Source organism: Monodelphis domestica, chromosome 4, assembly GCF_027887165.1.
Source record: "Monodelphis domestica isolate mMonDom1 chromosome 4, mMonDom1.pri, whole genome shotgun sequence".
NCBI classification, from domain to species: domain Eukaryota; kingdom Metazoa; phylum Chordata; class Mammalia; order Didelphimorphia; family Didelphidae; genus Monodelphis; species Monodelphis domestica.
In genome coordinates, this window is record NC_077230.1 from 427,139,816 (window position 1) to 427,160,486 (window position 20,671).

The following is a 20,671-nucleotide window of genomic DNA, read 5'->3' on the forward strand; positions in this document are numbered from 1 at the left end:
GAAGAAAGGTACGAGAGAGAGAGAGAGAGAGAAGAGAGAGAGAGAGAGAGAGAGAGAGAGAGAGAGAGAGAGAGAGAGGGGGGGGGGAGAGGGGAGAGAGGGAGAGAGAGAGAGAGAGAGAGAGAGAGAGAGAGAGGAGAGAGAGAGAGAGAGAGAGAGAGAGAGAGAGAGAAAGTGGAGAGAAGGGAATAGGGCTTAAATACGCCCTCTGCTTAGGTTGGGCCAAAGGCCCAAGGCCTTGGATAGCTGAGGCAAAGAAAAGAGATCAGTCCCTATCACTCACGTGTCCAAAATGGAGAAACAGTCTCAGGGCCTCCACTTCAAGGACCAGGCTCCAACTCCCTCCTTTCCTCCCTACAGGAAGTCTCAGAATCCTCAGCTGTCCTCTACCTCACTTCCTGTGTCTCCCCTGTGCCAATGGTGGCTCTACCTTAACCCAGGACCGCCCAGAGGTCTGTCCCCTTTGCACATGTCTGTTGAAGGTCATATTCTCAAATAATTAAATCTCCAGCTTTGCTGCAGCCCTTCCTAAATCCTGTTACCCTGAGTAGGGTGGAGATTATAGTTTCCAAGACCTGATTCTGTCATTCCAAGTATCTCCATTGTTATTTATCAGGAAATAGCCAAATCCCATCCTCTAAAGAATGGTTTGAAAAGGGTTGAGTAGTTTTGAAATTCACACTGTTTATCTCTGTCTTTGTCACAGTCTCCTCTCTATGTAAAATGGGGGAGTTACAAGCTTGAACTTTCTACTCTCAAAAATCCTCAGCAGAGGACAAAAGCAAATACCTGTTCAATGATTTTTCCCTCTTTCTCCCTTTGGATGGGCCCCCAAAGGAGCAAAAGAGAGAAATTCAGAGCAGAAAAGGGAGAGATTTTCACTCTATAGTTAGCAATTTTCACTTTAAATTAATTCTCAACTTGGGAGGATTGCTAATGATTTTGATATGGTACAAATGTAATGTATTGTGTTTACTGCTTGACAGTTAAATGTGAAATGTTAGCCAAATCTTATTGAGAACAAAAACTCATGGTTAGAAGCTTGTTTTTTTAAACCTTGCAATGCATAATAGTTTCAGTGAATTTGAGAATTGTCAAAATGTGATTGATAGTCAGCCTGACACAGAGAGGAATGTTTATTCTATATGGACAGAAATTGTACTGGCTACTTTATAGAGGTAAAAGTCATTCAGAAAAAGTTGTTATGTTGTTGAGAAGAACTTATTCTAGAATTTAAAATTGGGAATCCTTCAAATCAGATTTTATTTTAATGTATGTACTGTCAGAACTAGCAGCAAGAAATCATATGACACTCTCAACATGGAATCTAGGAATCCCAAACTTGTTATCTAGTGAGATCTGATGAACCTCAATTTTCAGGACTAGCTTGTAGATTGGAGACCCCTGGATTTCCCAAATGGCATATAGGTTCCCCAAGTTCTTTTGTTCCCTGGAGTCCATCCTGAGTCTGTGGCACTCCCAGGGGCTAGTGACCAGGGTATCCAGACTCTGTGCAGTCTCGGGGAGCAGCTCTGTTGTCGCACTTAGTAGCGCTAACCCCTTTTCCCTTGATTAAAGAGTGATTTTGACTATTTAATAGTTCTGTGTTTTTTCTAGTTGACAACACATAAGAAGTTTTTAAAGTGGTTAATCTGTGCATGGGATTTAATAATGTAAGTGTTAGGAATTTTGGTATTTTGCAAAAGAGAATTTCTAAATGGTATTGTCTTTGACTAAGGTCATATGGATTGTTTAAAAAAATTGTGCACAATGTATAGGAGGGAATTTGTGATCTAGAGATGAACATATATTCAGATACAAATTCCTGGAAAGTAATGAAGTGAATACAAATTATGTGTGCATTCATACTATAGAGAAAATTAAGTTTTACACCTAAATAGGTTAGGAGTATATGATATGTAAACTGTATGTCCTTAACAAGACAAATTTAACTAGCCGTGAAATCAAGAGGGCTTGTCATGAGGATTAAATACAATTCAGTATAGTACCTTTCCTCTACTTACAATAATGGTAAAGAGGAGAAGCCAGAAGAAATAGGAGCAATGGATAGAGTTACTAGTAGACACTATGAATACTAGTGTGAAATAGACACAACAAATTATAAATTGGAATAATGTTGATGGGATTTAATCAGTTATGTGGCAATGTTTTGAGCTAAAAGAAAACTAAACTGGAGGTTCTATTCTACTTTAGACAGGCTTGAGAGAAGTACAGGTAAATACTTTGCAATTCAGTTTGGTTACACTGAAACATTGCTAAAGGACTTAGAGTTACTTGGAAGTGTGGAGTTCAAACTGAAATCCACTGAGAGTAAATTATTATGAAAGGGGTTTGATGAATTCAACATTTTAAATTATAGTGAGCTCACTGGTTAAAGAAGGATGGGCCAAGGTTGCTAAGTAATAAAATCTAAATCAAGCCACACAGCCTTAGGATAAATTGCTCAGAAGCTATTAACCCCCTTTCCTTGCACACAGGGATGAGAAAGAAGTGCTTATAATTGTTCCACACAGAAACTTAGGGACTGAAATAGGGATCTCAAAAAGTTGACAATCACTGGGTGATAGAACTTAAAGATGAGTATATTTTAATTGTATATTTTGGAGGTTTTAAGGTGCTCAAGCAAGCAAATATTACCAGCTCTGTCTGACCAAAAAGCTTGTTTGGAGCTGTCAACTAGAAAAAACACAGAGCTATTAAATAGTCAAAAATCACACTTTAATCAAGGGAAATGGGGTTAGCACTACTAATGCGACAACAGAGCTGCTTCCCAAGACTGCACAGAGTCAAGATGCCCTGGTCACTAGCCCCTGAGAGTGCCACCGACTCAGGGTGGACTCTGGGGAACAAAAGAATTTGGGGAACCTATATACCACTCTAGATGACCTGGGGGCTTTAGGATTAGAGGGACAGTTGATTGACTTTACAATGGTGAGAAAGGAAAATGAGGAGTTCCAGACAGGAATAATAGTGAGGGGCTGGTGTCCTACAAAGGACACAAAAGGGAAAGACTCAGTCCAGGGCTAGGTCACCTTGGTCATGGACCTTAGCCTAGGGGGAGAAACCATTGGGACAAAAGGGATGCTTAATATTGGATGGGATTAGCTGTTCCCACCCAGACTACCAGGAAGTTCACTGTCTGGTGAAGAGGGACCTTCCCTCAGAGGAAACCTCTCCTGTGACAAGGTCAAAACCTGGGGTTTCTATACTCAAACTAAATAAACTGGGGATCTCTATATTTCCATGTTGACAGAGCTGTGGAATCTTAATGCAAACATTCCATGTCCAGAGTGATAAAATGAGTTGAGTGATATGTAATTGATAAGTTAACTCACACGTGTTTTGGGAATTTGTTGGTTGATAATTTGATTACATTTTTGATCTGTATAAATATATTTGTGCCAACAGTAGCCAAAGAGTGGATAGGATGTTAAAAATAGCATATATGTGAAAAATGTTTGCTCAGAATTTTACGATTGGTATGTGAGTTGCTGCTAAAATATGTGTTTTAAGTATTGTTTGAATGTGAACAAAAGCTCATTGTAAATCTGTGCCAAAGATTTTGTTCAATACTCACTGGTTACCTCAGTTTACCAATTTGTACTATGAACTGAATTTTTTAATGGTTGAGCACTATGCTGAAGATAGTGTTTCAATGATGTAATCCTTTAAATCAGAATTCCTTTGGGTTACCGATTAGCAATTGAAGTGATACCATCTGAATGTGACTTAAGTTAGTCAGAGAAGGTGGGATGGTGTGTTGGATTTGAATTTGGAAGGAAGGGACTTTGATCTAAAGTCCATAAAGTTTTAGTATGTGGGTTTGTAAAGGAAGAATGGAAGTTGTGTTCTGCTTTTTAAGCAGAGGAGCTTTGAAGGAAGAAAGAGAGAGAGACAGAGACAAAGAGAGAGAGAAAGAGAAAGAGAGACAGAGAGAGAGAGAGAGAGAGAGAGAAAGAGAAAGAGAGAGACAGACAGAGAGAGAGAGAGGGAGAGAGAGAGACAGAGAGAGAGAGACAAAGAGGGAGACAGAGAGGGAGAGAGAAGGTGAAAGAAAATGGAGGGATGTTCTACTCTTATAACTGGATCTCTGACCTAGGGATAATCTCAAAATTAATGTATGTATTGTGGGAAAATCACACATGATTCTTTAATTTCTCTGGACAGTTGCCCTGAAGTGATTCCTGTATGGCCTTGTCTTAGTCTTTCAGAGGACCTAGGTCTAAGAGATAATATAGCTCTGATTTATATTACTATGGAGCTACTCAATTCAGTATTCATATTCTTTATTCTGGGTTTTGTGGTTAAAGTGTGATATGTAAATTATTGACAAAATATATAAGAATAATTTAGTGATCAGTCTTGTAGGGATATATTTTTTTTTAATTTTTTTTAATTAATATATTTTATTTGATCATTTCCAAGCATTATTCGTTAAAGACATAGATCATTTTCTTTTCCTCCCCCCCACCCCCCATAGCCGACACATAAGTCCACTGGGCATTAGATGTTTTCTTGATTTGAACCCATTGCTTTGTTGATAGTATTTGCATTAGAGTGTTCATTTAGAGTCTCTCCTCTGTCATGTCCCCTCAACCTCTGTATTCAGGCAGTTGCTTTTCCTCGGTGTTTCCACTCCCATAGTTTATCCTTTGCTTATGAATGGTGTTTTTTTCTCCTGCATCCCTGCAAGTTGTTCAGGGACATTCCACCGCCACTAATGGAGAAGTCCATAACGTTCGATTATACCACAGTGTATTAGTCTCTGTGTACAATGTTCTCCTGGTTCTGCTCCTCTCGCTCTGCATCACTTCCTGGAGGTTGTTCCAGTCTCCATGGAACTTCTCCACTTTATTATTCCTTTTAGCACAATAGTACTCCATCACCAACATATACCACAGTTTGTTCAGCCATTCCCCAATTGATGGGCATCCCCTCGTTTTCCAGTTTTGGGCCACCACAAAGAGCGCAGCTATGAATATTTTTGTACAAGTCTTTGTGTCCATTATCTCTTTGGGGTACAGACCCAGCAGTGCTATGGCTGGGTCAAAGGGTAGATATTCTTTTGTCGCCCTTTGGGCATAGTTCCAAATTGCCCTCCAGAATGGTTGGATCAATTCACAACTCCACCAGCAATGAATTAATGTCCCTACTTTGCCACATCCCCTCCAGCATTCATTACTTTCCTTTGCTGTAATGTTAGCCAATCTGCTAGGTGTGAGGTGATACCTCAGAGTTGTTTTGATTTGCATCTCTCTGATTATAAGAGATGTGGAGCACTTCTTCATGTGCTTGTTAATAGTTTTTATTTCTTTATCTGTGAACTGCCTATCCATTTCCCTTGCCCATTTATCAATTGAGGAATGGCTTGATTTTTTGTACAATTGATTTAGCTCATTATAAATATGAGTAATTAAACCTTTGTCAGAGTTTTCTATGAAGATTTTTTCCCAATTTGTTGTTTCCCTTCTGATTTTAGTTATATTGGTTTTGTTTGTACAAAAGCTTTTTAGTTTGATGTAGTCAAAATTATTTATTTTACATTTTGTGATTCTTTCTATATCTTGCTTGGTTTTAAAGCCTTTCCCCTCCCAAAGGTCTGACATGTATACTATTCTGTGTTTACCCAACTTACTTATGGTTTCCTTCTTTATGTTTAATTCACTCACCCATTTTGAATTTATCTTGGTGTAGGGTGTGAGTTGTTGATCTATTCCTAGTCACTCCCACACTGTCTTCCAATTTTCCCAGCAGTTTTTATCGAATAGTGGATTTTTGTCCCAAAAGCTGGGATCTTTGGGTTTATCGTATACTGTCTTGCTGAGGTCGCTTTCCCCCAGTCTATTCCACTGATCTTCCTTTCTGTTTCTTAGCCAGTACCAAATTGTTTTGATGACTGCTGCTTTGTAATATAGTTTTAGGTCAGGGACTGCAAGGCCCCCATCGTATGTGTTTTTTTTTCATTATTTCCCTGGATATCCTTGATCTTTTGTTCTTCCAAATGAACTTTGTTATGTTTTTTTCTAAATCAGTGAAGAAGTATTTTGGTAGTTCAATGGGTATGGCACGAAATAGATAAATAAGTTTGGGTAGGATGGTCATTTTTATTATATTGGCTCGTCCTATCCATGAGCAGTTAATGTTTTTCCATTTGTTCAGGTCTAGTTTTAGTTGTGTGGCGAGTGTTTTGTAGTTGTGTTCATATAGTTCCTGTGTTTGTCTTGGGAGATAGATTCCTAGGTATTTTATTTTGTCTAAGGTGATTTTGAATGGGATTTCTCTTTCTAGTTCTTGCTGCTGAGCTGTGTTGGAGATATATAGAAAAGCTGATGATTTATGTGGGTTTATTTTGTATCCTGCAACTTTGCTAAAGTTGTTGATTATTTCAATTAGCTTTTTGGTTGAATCTCTAGGATTCTTTAAGTAGACCATCATGTCATCCGCAAAGAGTGATAACTTGGTCTCCTCCTTGCCTATTTTGATGCCTTCAATTCCTTTATCTTCTCTAATTGCTAATGCTAGTGTTTCTAGTACAATGTCAAATAGTAGAGGTGATAATGGGCATCCTTGTTTCACTCCTGATCTTATTGGGAATGCATCTAGTTTATCCCCATTGCAGATGATATTAGCTGTTGGTTTTAGATATATACTGTTTATTATTTTTAGGAATGACCCTTCTATTCCTATGCTTTCTAGTGTTTTTAATAGGAATGGGTGTTGTATTTTATCAAAGGCTTTTTCTGCATCTATTGAGATAATCATGTGGTTCTTGCTAGTTTGCTTGTTGATGTGGTCAATTATGTGGATGGTTTTCCTAATGTTGAACCAGCCCTGCATCCCTGGTATGAATCCTACTTGATCATGGTGAATGATCCTTCTGATCACTTGCTGGAGTCTTTTTGCTAGTATCCTATTTAAGATTTTTGCATCTATATTCATTAGGGAGATTGGCCTATAGTTTTCTTTCTCTGTTTTTACCTGCCTGGTTTTGGAATCAGTACCATGTTTGTGTCGTAAAAGGTGTTTGGTAGAACTCCCTCTTTGCTTATTATTTCAAATAGTTTGTATAGTATTGGGATTAACTGTTCTCTGAATGTTTGATAGAATTCACAGGTGAATCCCTCATGCCCTGGGGATTTTTTCTAAGGAAGTTCGTTGATGGCTTGTTGGATTTCAATTTCTGATATGGGATTATTTAAGGATTCTATTTCCTCTTCTGTTAGTCTAGGCAGTTTGTATTTTTGTATATATTCATCCATTTCTCCTAAATTTGTGTATTTATTGCCATATAATTGGGCAAAGTAATTTCTAATGATTGCCTTAATTTTATCTTCATTGGAGGTGCTGTCCCCCTTTTCATCTTTAATGCTGTGAATTTGCTTTTCTTCCTTCCTTTTTTTAATTAGATTGACCAGTACTTTGTCTATTTTGTTTGTTTTTTCAAAGTACCAGCTTCTTGTCTTATTTATTAAATCAATAGTTCTATCACTTTCAATTTTATTAATTTCTCCCTTAATTTTTAGGATTTCTAATTTGGTTTTCTGCTGGGGGTTTTTAATTTGATCGCTTTCGAGTTCTTTCAATTGCATTTCCAATTGATTGATCTCTGCTCTCCCTTGTTTGTTAATATAAGTTTTCAGGGATATGAATTTGCCTCTTATTACCGCTTTGGCTGCATCCCAAAAGGTTTGAAAGGATGTTTCGCCATTGTCATTTTCCTTGATGAAATTATTAATTGTTTCTATGATTTCTTCTTTACCTAACGGTTTTGGAGTATCATATTGTTTAATTTCCAATTGGTTTTAGATTTGGTTTTCCATGTACCATTACTAATCATTATTTTTATTGCCTTGTGATCTGAGAAGGCTGCATTCATTATTTCTGCTTTTTTGCATTTGTGTGCTATGTTTCTGTGACCTGATATATGGTCAATTTTTGTTAATGTGCCATGTGGTGCTGAGAAGAAGGTGTATTCCTTTTTATCCCTATTTATTTTTCTCCATATGTCTATTAATTCTAATTTTTCTAAGATTTCATTCATTTCTTTTACCTCTTTCTTATTTATTTTTTTATTTGATTTATCTAAATTTGATAATGGTTGGTTTAAGTCTCCCACTAGTATGGTTTTATTGTCTATTTCTTCCTTCAATTCGCCTAGTTTCTCCATTAGAAATTTGGGTGCTTCCGGGTAATCATGGCTGCAATCTAGACGCCGCACGCTTCCTCTCCCCAGCACCGAATGAAATAGACTACATCAAAGGAGCATAAAATCACCTTTGGAGGAACAGAAGGACTCCCCAGTACCCCACAGAGGCAAAGTACGTGGGGCTTGAACATTTCCACACTAAAATAAGAAAATGTTTTGTGTAACTCTCATAAATTGTATCATCATAAGAGTAGTTAGAAGAAACATGCATAGGGAAAGATTGGGGAATTAAGAAGATTTGGGGAAAGTTGGGGCAAAAAAAGGAAAAGGGAGGGGGGAACCGTGATAATACTAAGATTAACTTCAAGAAATAGGGGGGGAATCAATAGAATAAACTTTCCCATATAAAGATACACATGGGAAGGGGAGGGGAAGAACTCTCATATGAGAAGGAGAGGAAGAGAGCGTGAAGTGGAATTACTTAAACCTTACTCTCAGTGAAATCAAATCTGAGAGGGAAGAACATCTAGATCCAGTGGGATCCTGAATTCTATCTTATCCATTAGGGCAAGAAATAAAGGAAAATTAAGGAGGGGGAGGGGGGAGGGAGTACAAAAAGGGATGGAAGGAGAGGGGGGAGGGGAAGGGAGCATAAAAAGGGAGGGGCTAGAAAGGGAAGCATCTCAAGGGAGGGGACTAGGGGTACTGACCTAAAGTAAATCACTGGTTCAAAAGGAGAAAGCTAAAGAAGAAAGGTCAGAACTAGGGGAAGACATCAAAATGCCAGCGAATCCACAAATAACAATCATAACTTTGAACGTGAATGGGATGAACTCACCCATAAAACGCAGACAAATAGCAGATTGGATTAGAACACAAAACCCTACCATATGTTGTCTTCAAGAAACACATATGAGATGGGTTGACACTCACAAGGTTAGAATTAAAGGTTGGAGTAAGACCTTTTGGGCCTCAACCGATAGAAAGAAGGCAGGAGTTGCAATCATGATATCTGACAAAGCCAAAGTACAAATAGACCTGATCAAAAGGGATAGGGAAGGTAAATATATTCTGCTAAAAGGAAGTATAGACAATGAGGAAATATCACTAATCAACATGAATGTACCAAATGGTATAGCATCCAAATTTTTAATAGAGAAACTAGGAGAATTGAAGGAGGAATTAGACAGTAAAACCATATTAGTGGGAGACTTGAACCAACCACTATCAAATTTAGATAAATCAAATCAAAAAATAAATAAGAATGAGGTAAAAGAGGTGAATGAAATCTTAGAAAAATTAGAATTAATAGACATATGGAGAAAAATAAATAGGGACAAAAAAGAATACACCTTCTTTTCAGCACCCCATGGCACATTCACAAAAATAGATCATACACTAGGTCATAGAAACATGGCACTTAAATGCAGAAAAGCAGAAATATTAACTGCAGCCTTTTCAGATCACAAGGCAATTAAAATATTGATCGGCAAGGGTACATGGAGACCCAAATCAAAAATTAATTGGAAATTAAATAACATGATACTCCAAAATCGGATAGTTAGAGAAGAAATCATAGAAACAATTAACAATTTCGTTGAAGAAAATGACAACGGCGAAACATCCTTTCAAACCTTATGGGATGCAGCCAAGGCAGTACTTAGAGGAAAATTCATATCCCTGAGTGCATATATTAACAAATTAGGGAGGACAGAGACCAAGGAATTGGAAATGCAAATCAAAAAACTTGAGAATGAACAAATTAAAAACCCCCAGAAGAAAACCATACTAGAGATCCTAAAAATTAAGGGAGAAATTAATAAAATAGAAAGTGACAGAACTATTGAGCTAATAAACAAGACTAGAAGCTGGTACTTTGAAAAAACAGACAAAATAGACAAAGTACTGGTTAATTTAATTTAAAAAAGGAAAGAAGAAAGGCAAATTAATAGCATCAAGGATGAAAAGGGGGATCTCACCTCAAATGAAGAGGAAATTAAGGCAATCATTAAAAACTACTTTGCCCAACTATATGGCAATAAATATACCAACCTAGGTGATATGGATGAATATTTACAAAAATATAAATTGCCTAGACTAACAGAAGAAGAAATAGTTTTCTTAAATAATCCCATATCAGAAATTGAAATCCATCAAGCCATCAAAGAACTGCCTAAGAAAAAATCCCCAGGGCCTGATGGATTCACCAGTGAATTCTATCAAACATTCAAAGAACAGTTAACCCCAATATTATACAAACTATTTGACATAATAAGCAAAGAGGGAGTCCTACCAAACTCCTTTTATGACACAAGCATGGTACTAATTCCAAAGCCAGGCAGGCCAAAAAGAGATAAAGAAAACTATAGGCCAATCTCCCTAATGAATATAGATGCAAAAATCTTAAATAGGATACTAGCAAAAAGACTCCAGCAAGTGATTAGAAGGGTCATCCACCATGATCAAGTAGGATTCATACCAGGGATGCAGGGCTGGTTCAACATTAGGAAAACTATCCACATAATTGACCACATCAACAAGCAAACCAACAAGAATCACATGATTATCTCAATAGATGCAGAAAAAGCCTTTGATAAAATACAACACCCATTCCTACTAAAAACACTAGAAAGCATAGGAATAGAAGGGTCATTCCTAAAAATAATAAACAGTATATATCTAAAACCATCAGCTAATATCATCTGCAATGGGGATAAACTAAATCCATTCCCATTAAGATCAGTAGTGAAACAAGGATGCCCATTATCACCTCTATTATTTGACATTGTATTAGAAACACTAGCAGTAGCAATTAGAGAAGAAAAAGAAATTGAAGGCATCAAAATAGGCAAGGAGGAGACCAAATTATCACTCTTTGCAGATGACATGATGGTCTACTTAAAGAATCCTAGAGACTCAACCAAAAAGCTAATTGAAATAATCAACAACTTTAGCAAAGTTGCAGGATACAAAATAAACCCACATAAGTCATCAGCATTTCTATATAATTCCAACACAGCTCAGCAGCAAGAACTAGAAAGAGAAATCCCATTCAAAATTACCCAAGACAAAATAAAATACTTAGGAATCTATCTCCGGAGACAAACACAGGATCTATATGAACACAACTACAAAACACTTTCCACACAACTAAAACTAGACTTGAACAATTGGAAGAACATTAACTGCTCATGGGTAGGACGAGCCAATATAATAAAAATGACCATCCTACCCAAACTCATCTATCTATTTAGTGCCATACCCATGGAACTTCCAAAAATTTTTTTTTACTGATTTAGAAAAAAACATAACAAAGTTCATTTGGAAGAACAAAAGATCAAGGATATCCAGGGAATTAATGAAAAAAAAAAAATACAAAGGAAGGGGGTCTTGCAGTCCCAGATCTCAGACTATATTATAAAGCAGCGGTCATCAAAACAATTTGGTACTGGCTAAGAGACAGAAAGGAGGATCAGTGGAATAGACTGGGGGCAAGCAACCTCAGCAAGACAGTATCTGACAAACCCAAAGATCCCAGCTTTTGGGACAAAAATCCACTATTTCATAAAAACTGTTGGGAAAATTGGAGGACAGTGTGGGAAAGATTAGGCTTAGATCAACACCTCACACTCTACACCAAGATAAATTCAAAATGGATGAATGACTTGAACATAAAGAAGGAAACTATAAGAAAATTAGGCGAACACAGAATAGTATACATGTCAGACCTTTGGGAAGGGAAATACTTCAAAACCAAGCAAGAATTAGAAAGAATTACAAAATGCAAAATAAATAATTTGGATTACATCAAATTAAAAAGTTTTTGTACAAACAAAACCAATGTAACCAAAATCAGAAGGGTAGTAACAAATTGGGAAACAATCTTCATAAAAACCTCTGACAAGGGTTTAATTACTAAAATTTATAAAGAACTAAATCAATTGTACAAAAAATCAAGCCATTCTCCAATTGACAAATGGGCAAGGGACATGAACAGGCAATTCTCAGCCAAAGAAATCAAAACTATTAATAAGCACATGAAAAAGTGCTCTACATCTCTTATAATCAGAGAGATGCAAATCAAAACAACCCTGAGGTATCATCTCACACCTAGCAGATTGGCTAACATGACAGCTATGCAAAGTAATGAATGCTGGAGGGGATGTGGCAAAGTGGGGACATTAATTCATTGCTGGTGGAGTTGTGAATTGATCCAACCATTCTGGAGGGCAATTTGGAACTATGTCCAAAGGGCGATAAAAGACTGTCTGCCCTTTGATCCAGCCATAGCACTGCTGGGCTTGTACCCCAAAGAGATAATGGACAAAAAGACTTGTACAAAAATATTCATAGCTGCGCTCTTTGTGGTGGCCAAAAATTGGAAAATGAGGGGATGCCCCTCAATTGGGGAATGGCTGAACAAACTGTGGTATATGTTGGTGATGGAATACTATTGTGCTAAAAGGAATAATAAAGTGGAGAAGTTCCATGGAGACTGGAACAACCTCCAGGAAGTAATGCAGAGCGAGAGGAGCAGAACCAGGGAAACATTGTACACAGAGACTGATACATTGTGGTACAATCGAGGTGATGGACTTCTCCATTAGTATCAATGCAATCCCTGAACAATCTGCAGGGATCTAAAAAAAAATACTACTCACAAGAAGAGGATAAACTGTGGGAGTAAAAACACCGCTGAAAAGCAACTGCTTGACTACAGGGTTGGAGGAGATAAGACTGAGGAGAGACTCTAAATGAACACTATAATGCAAACTCCAACAACAGGGAAATTGGTTCGAGTCAAGCACACATGTGATAACCAGTGGAATCATGCGTCGGCTATGGGAGAGGGAAAGGCGGGGGGGGGGGGGGGAGGGGAGGAAAAGAAAACGATCTTTGTTTCCAGTGAATAATGTATGAAAACGACCAAATAAAATAATATTAAAATTAAAAAAAAAAAAAGAAATTTGGGTGCTATATTATTTGGTGCATACATGTTGATTAATGATATTTCCTCGTTGTCTATAGTCCCTTTTAACAAAATATAATTACCTTCCCTATCCCTTTTGATCAGGTCTATTTTTGCATTGGCTTTATCAGATATCATGATTACCACTCCTGCCTTCTTTCTATCAGTTGAGGCCCAGAAGGTCTTACTCCATCCTTTAATTCTGACCTTGTGGGTATCAACCCGCCTCATGTGTGTTTCTTGAAGACAACATATGGTAGGGTTTTGGATTCTAATCCATTCTGCTATTCATCTACGTTTTATGGGTGAGTTCTGTGAATTTTAAAAGTCTCCATCTTGGTCTAGCACCCAAAAATTGTGCACACCCACCTACACGGGCATGTGCTAGTCAATGACAAATCAGAAATAACTAACTGCCCACCTGGGCTGTCCTAAGCCAAGCTAGAACCAACCATTGGATTTGTGAGACACAGGAAGTGAGGTATGGATCAGCCTCTGGAATTCGCTCACTTCCTGTGGGGAGAGCTAGAGGGGAGTTGGTGTTAGGAGCTTGGAGAGAGAGGACCCCCGCAGACAGCTTTCCTTCAGATCGGTCACGTGAGTTAAGGACTGTTTCTTTCCACCTGGGCCTTTAGGCCTAAAGCTCCCTCTGCCTTGGTCAGAGGTTGAGTAGCCCCTTTTCCCTTTTCTCTTCTCTCCTTCTCTCCCTCTCCTTTTCCCTACTCCCGTTGTGATTAAACCTCCATAAACTTCATTCTGACTTGAGTGTTCATTTTAGGAATTTCATAAGTAAATTCCTTGGCGGCCATTGTTCAATATTACAGAGATCTTGTAGCCACATTTTAGCCATTACAATATTATAACCCTCTCACAGAGGCCTAAATTTCCCCATTACAGTTCGTCCCATTCACGTTCAAAGTTATGATTGTCATTTGTGGACTCCCTGGCATTTTGATTGCCTTCCCTAATTCTAACCTTTTCTTCTTCGGCTCTACCTTTTAGTCCAGTGATTTACTTTGAATCAGTGCCCCTTGTCCCCTCCCTTGATGTTTCCCTTTTTAGTCCCTCCCTTTTTCTTCCCTCCCCCTCCCCCCTCTCTTTCCCTCCCTTTTTGTTCTCCCTCTCCCCCTCCCCCCCTTGGTTTTCCCTTCTCCTTACCCTTGTTGGGTAAGATAGAATTCAAGATCCCAATGGATCTGGATGTTTTTCCCTCTCAGAGTTGATTTCCCTGAGATTGAGGTTTAAGTAAACCCCCCCCCTCTCTTCCTCTCCTTCTTATAGGAGTTTTCTTCCCCTCCCCTTCCCATGTGAATCTTTGTGTGAGAACCATTATTCTATTTGGTCTTTCTTTACCCCCTATTTATACATTACATTTTCCCCACATGTTAGTATACATAGATTGATATAAATGTAGTTCTTATAGAAGAGAGTTTGAGTAAAAGAAGAAGATAACATTTTTCCCCTTTCCTTAATATTTACCTTTTCAGGTATTCCTTGCTCTTTGATTTTCGGTATCAAACTTTCCACAGAGCTCTGGTCTTTTCTTTGCAAAAAGTTGGAAGTCTTCTATTTTGTTGAATGCCCATACTTTCCCTTGGAAGTATATAGTCAGTTTTGCTGGGTAGCTGATTTTTGGTTGGAGACCCAGCTCTCTTGCCTTTCTGAAGATCATGTTCCATGCCTTACGATCATTCAGAGTAGAACTTGCAAGGTCTTGTGTGACCCTGATTGGCATTCCTTTATATCTAAATTGTCTTTTTCTGGCTTCCTGTAGGATTTTTTCTTTTGTTTGATAGCTTTGGAATTTGGCAATTACATTCCTGGGAGTTGTCTTTTGGGGGTTTAGTGTAGAAGGTGTTCTGTGAGCTCTGTCAGTGGCTGTATTGCCCCCTTGTTCTAGAATCTCTGGGCAATTTTCTTTGATTATATCTTGTATCACCATGTCCAGTTTGGTGTTTATTTCTGGCTTTTCTGGGAGTCCAATTATTCTTAAATTTTCTCTTCTCCCTCTATTTTCCAGATCTATCACCTTGTCGGTGAGATATTTTATGTTCTCTTCTAATTTCTTGGTGTTTTGGTTTTGCTTTATTAGTTCTTGCTTTAAAGCCTGGTTTTCTTTTACAGTTTGGTCAAACTGGTTTTGTAGATGCATGAATTTCTTTTGCATTATTTCCCACTTTTCCTCCCAGAGGGCTTCCATCTTTTTGGTCATTTCTGATTCAAATTCTTCATGGGTTTGTGGAGAGTTTCTATTTCCTTTGGAAGATTTTGGAGAATTTTCTTGTATATCTTCTTCTATCTGCTCTGTATTTTGTATTTTGGCTCCATAGAATGTGTCCAAAGTCGCCCCTTTCTTCTTATTTTTCTTGGTATTTTGGGGCTTCTGTGCTTCTGTGGAGTTTGTCATCTCTGAATGTGGAGGATTAGCTTTCCTTATCTCTGTCTGGTGATCAGAGGCTTTAGTCCTGGGCAGATGTTGGTTCTATGAGCTTTCCCTGGATTAAACTGAATATGCCTCACTGGAACTGGAATGGAAGGGTCGGACCACGAGGCCACACTCTCCCCCCGGCTCGCTTTCTGGAAGTTGCCTTCAGAATCGCTGGCTGTGAGGCTGTTTCATTGGCCTGCGGGGGGGATGGGCTGCAGCTTTCCCAAGCTCGAGGGCAAGGACTTTCACTGAGACTTGGATAGCAGGATCCAGCCCATGAGGCTGTCTTGCCCGCCCTGAGGGTTGCTGTTGTTTCGACCAGCTCTCTGCAGCGGAAGCCCCAGGCAGTAACTTTCACCCGGACTCGGGTAGAAGGCCCTGGGGGGTTGTTGTTCCCAGGACCCTGCTCTCTGAGCCGGGCCGGGCTGCAGCTTCCGGGAGCCTTGGACTCTGCGCTCCTACCCCTGAGGTCCGAGTGATCTCGGGTTCTGGCTTTTGAGGGGAGCCGTACCTTTTGAACCGGGTCCAGGTCCAGGAGGAGGGTTCCCAGGGTCTGTGCTGTTGATCGTTTTGAATTTCGGCGCCTTAGGAGCTTATATTTTGAGATCGGTCGGGAAGGGTTTTCCGGAGATCTGAGCTTTAGCTTTCTCTAAGCCGCCATCTTAACCGGAAGATCTTGTAGGGATATAAAAGGCTTGTTTGGGGGCATGGAGATTTTTTTCTGGACTGCTGATGAGCAAAATTTCTCCCAGATGAAATGGGTGAGACTTGTCTTTTAAATCAAACAAAGGCTACTGAGATTTAATGGTGACAAAGTACACCAAGGACAGAGAATGTCATGGAATGGTTACAGAGGCATGTTCTGGTCTCACCTGGGAATGGACCTCTTCTGACCATCTAGGCTGCTACATCAAACGACTCACTGTGTCCTTTGGGACATGATGAAATATTTTCCCTGCCTTTTCCTATAATCAGCACATAATGCAAATTGTGATATTAAAGTTTCCATTTCCTCAAACAACCCTAATAATTGGGAATTCTCAAATTGTTAGGAACATACTTTGAGAAGAAGGTGAAGTTTATTTATAGATGGCTTGTATTTGCAACCTTAATTTACCACAGTTGAAGTTGGATTTTGAGCTTAGAAATATAGCTCAAAGCTTTCTTGAATTTTCCCCAGAATCTGGGGTAAAGGAATACATCTGTTAAATATTGTTACTCAAGTGTTTATAGATGTTTCTAGTTAATGTGTAATTTGAAAAGGGGTATTCTTTAACAGAAACATCACATTCCAGCTCTGCAAACAACTCAGGAATCTGATTTCCTAAAAGGATCTATTCCTGACAGAAGATGATTGCTGAAGAGAAAGTCTGTTGGCTAAGATATCCAAATGTAATGCCAGTTACAGTTTTTCTAATGTTCTGTTTCTTTCTGGTGTTCTAGTGTTTGCCCCAGTCCTGGTTTCTACACTTCTATCTTAGGGGCTGACTCTCCCCCTTGTGACCCATCAGCCAATCAGGGGAACCAGTGCCTGGACACCCTTTGGATCTCCAAGCAGGTCTCCACCAACCTGGGACCCAGGCAGTCACTCTTGAGGACATGTCCCTAAATATTCAGTGTCTGAGGCCTTTCCCTCCCTGTTCAGGTTTTGGCTACTCCCCTGTGGGAGATGTATTTGTATGCATTTGTAAACTTGACAACCATTCCAGCCTGAAAGCCCTGGACATTGCTTATAGCCAATACCTCTCTCCTGACCATAGACAAGAACAGTTCTACACCCATTCTCAGCTCTGAAGAAGCTATAGAATACTTGGACCTTCGTCCTTTTTCCCTTAGATATTTGGAGAGGGGACGGGATAGGATGGCAGGGCACTGTACCAGGAGGGGTTCCTCACTGCTGGTGCAAAGATATCCAGAGTGGGCCTGAGACTCTGGCCCTCCTGGAGGCTCCCCTATGTGTGGCTCCCCTATGGATGGCTGGGCCTGCCAGATGGCAGGACTCACCAGAATCAGTGGGGAGACAGCTAGCAAAAAGAATACAGGACACCACACATAGGAGAGGCACAAAACTGAGTGATATGCTGGTCAGAGACTTTTTCTTTCATACTATGCACAGAATCTGCAAAGACGTCACTTAGAGATGTGAAACATGTCCACGGGTTAATCAAAAGGGGGGACTGAAGGAACCAGGGGGCACCCGGTGAAGAGGGCTGGAGCCAGGAGACAGTGGGAGGGAGACTTTACAGAAATCAAGCCAGGGAAATATGGGTACAGGTGCCTTTTAGTCCTGGTAGACACCTTTTCAGGTTGGGTAGAAGCCTATCCAAAAAAACATGAAACTGCCTCAGTAGCAGTTAAGAAATTAATGTCAGAGATCATTCCTGGTTTTGGACTCCCACTGGGAATAGGGTCAGATAATGGGCCTTCTTTGGTAGCCAGGGTGACTCAGCAATTAGAAGGAGACCCTGACAAGATTGGTCCTAGAGTCTGGCAAGAACTGGATAAGCCTCCTCCCCTTTGCCCTCCCTTAGGAGTGCCCGATGCACCCCATATGTACAAGGTATTACCCATTTGAAATTTTGTTTGGTAAAACCCCCAGTTTCCTGCAGGGGCTCTTGAGACACGGTGGACTGGACCTTCCGTGATAATATTGACCACCCCCAGAGCTGTAAGTTTGCAGGAAAGAAATGCTGGATCCACGTGTCTCAACTGAAACCTGTTAAACCAAGAGCAGCAGTGCAAGGAGCAGAGCAGTGGAAGGTCACCAAAACTTCAGATCCCTTAAAGATCAAGATTCATAAACATTGAACACTATGGGAAAGGGAGGATGGGGTGGAGCTATGCTTTAACTTGGACTTTTGGGATTTTTGGAAATTAGTCTACCCTTCCAGGTAATTTGTGACAAGGAAATCACTTTTAAGGTTTACAAATTCAATACCGATGGGTAATCAGTAGGACAAGGGATGGGAAGGAATTAATTAGTAACAGACCAACCCGGGAGGAGAAAACCCCCAAAATCCTTTTTGATTTGTGTGATTTATTTGGGAGTGAGTGGACAGATCCCTCACAAACTCTCTCTTGTGCAACCCCATCAGGGACTCTGTATCATGTGAACCTTAAAATTTCTTAGACTTATGAATGTTAATTTCCCCATTGGGAAATTTCATACATGAAATTATTTCCTACTGATAGTAAGAACTCTATTGGAATATGAAACTCCTTGGCATAGGAGGATCCTTCTCCTCCCTACTTAAGACTACTTTAGGACAGAAACCTTTTGCTAAACAATGGAAAGGACTTTGACCTATGCTTAAGCATAGAACAGGAAGTTCTTTGAGTCATGATTGATTTTAGAATTGATACAATAGAGATACTTGGAATGACAGAACCAGGTCTTGGAAACTACAATATCCACCCTACTCAGAGTAACAGGATTTAGGAAGGGCTGCAGCAAAGATCAAGATTTAATTATTTGAGAATATGACCTTCAATAGACATGTGCAAAGGGGACAGACCTCTGGGCGGTCCTGGGTTAAGCTAGAGCCACCATTGGCACAGGGGAGACATGGACAGTGATTGGTAGATGTGAGAACTGAGGGGAGGGGACTTAGATTTTTGGCTTAAAGATAGCGAAGTTGATGCTCTGAAGGAGGTCTGAGAGGAGAGAGGTCCTGGAGGGAGAGCTCCTGGAGAGGTCTTGAAGGAGGCTGTGGAAGGAGAACTCAGGAGGAGTCAGGAGGAGAATTCTCTGGAAACATTTCTTGAAAGGAGGCTCTCTTGAAGGCAGAGCCTGAGGTTGGCATGAGAAGCCTTACCTAGAGAGATCTTGGGTGAGTGATAAAACCAACTGACTGATTTATCTCTTAGGACTGAGGTCTAGGCCTTATTGGCTTGAGGCCCTTCATTCTTATTCCTTTCTTACTTTCTCTCTTTTTCTATTGATTAATCAGTGTATTATAAATTAAATTTCTCTATAAAACCCAGTTGGCTTGGGCATATTCATAAATTGGGAATATATTCCCTGGCGACCATCTTATATTTATATAAAACCAAGACACAGTAGAAAACATATTACAGCGATCATAATTTTTATATATTTCCCTTGCTCCCAAACATTTTAATTATCACAGTTTATGGCTCCCACTCTCTTATCTACAACTATTTAATGCTCAAAACTAATTTAATTCTAACAATCAGAAGCCCCTGACTATGCTTGCTCATTTACAGGGCCTCCGTCATGCAATAAAGGGGGAGAATTCTATTGTGCAGCCTGGGGATGTGAAACTGTTGCCCCATGGCTGCAGGAGGACCCCAATATCATACTACAAAGGGAGTGAGGCAGGATCTGGGATGTCCCCCCAGATTTCAGGAATCCCCTGTCCCTGACTATTAAAAACCCAGAGGATAAAGGATGGTTACTAGGCCAGATGTGGGGACTTAGGCTGGAGGTGAGAGGCCAGGACCCAGGGAGAGAATTTACAGAGTAGCAAATAGCTGACAAAATGCAACCCTCACCAGTCGGCCAGAGCTGAGAGATCATTATAGGATTTGCCCGAGAACCCACCCGCACTCTCTCCATACCTGGGCAACTAGTTAAGACTGCCATAAAGCTTCTTTACAGGGAGCAATCCCTCCTCACCATGCTTACAACTGTCTTTTCCTTCTTAAATGCCAATGTCCCCCAGACAACATCGGACTGTTGGCTCTGTTTGAACCTTCAACCTCCATATTATGTTGGTATTGGGGCCCAGGGGGTCCTGTCTCCCTCAGTCTTCCCAAATGCTTTGTATATGACCACAATCACTGATGCTGAGGCCAAAGTCCAATGCAAGTGGGGACATGAACCAATTCTTACCTTAGGGGACTTGCAAGGGAATGGCAGTTGTTTCATGAAGTCTGGAGTAGATCTAAGTCATTCGTTTCTTGCTCCCCACTGCATCAGCCGTGTCACAGCACCTGATGCTGACTCTTCTGAGAGTTGGTACTGGAAAGCTCCCCCTGGAATATGTTTTTTCTGTACTTCAGGTATCATGCCTTGTTTATCTCCTCATACCTTAAGAACTTGCTGCAGGGAACCCTGTAATTTGCATCCTGGTTCATATTATTT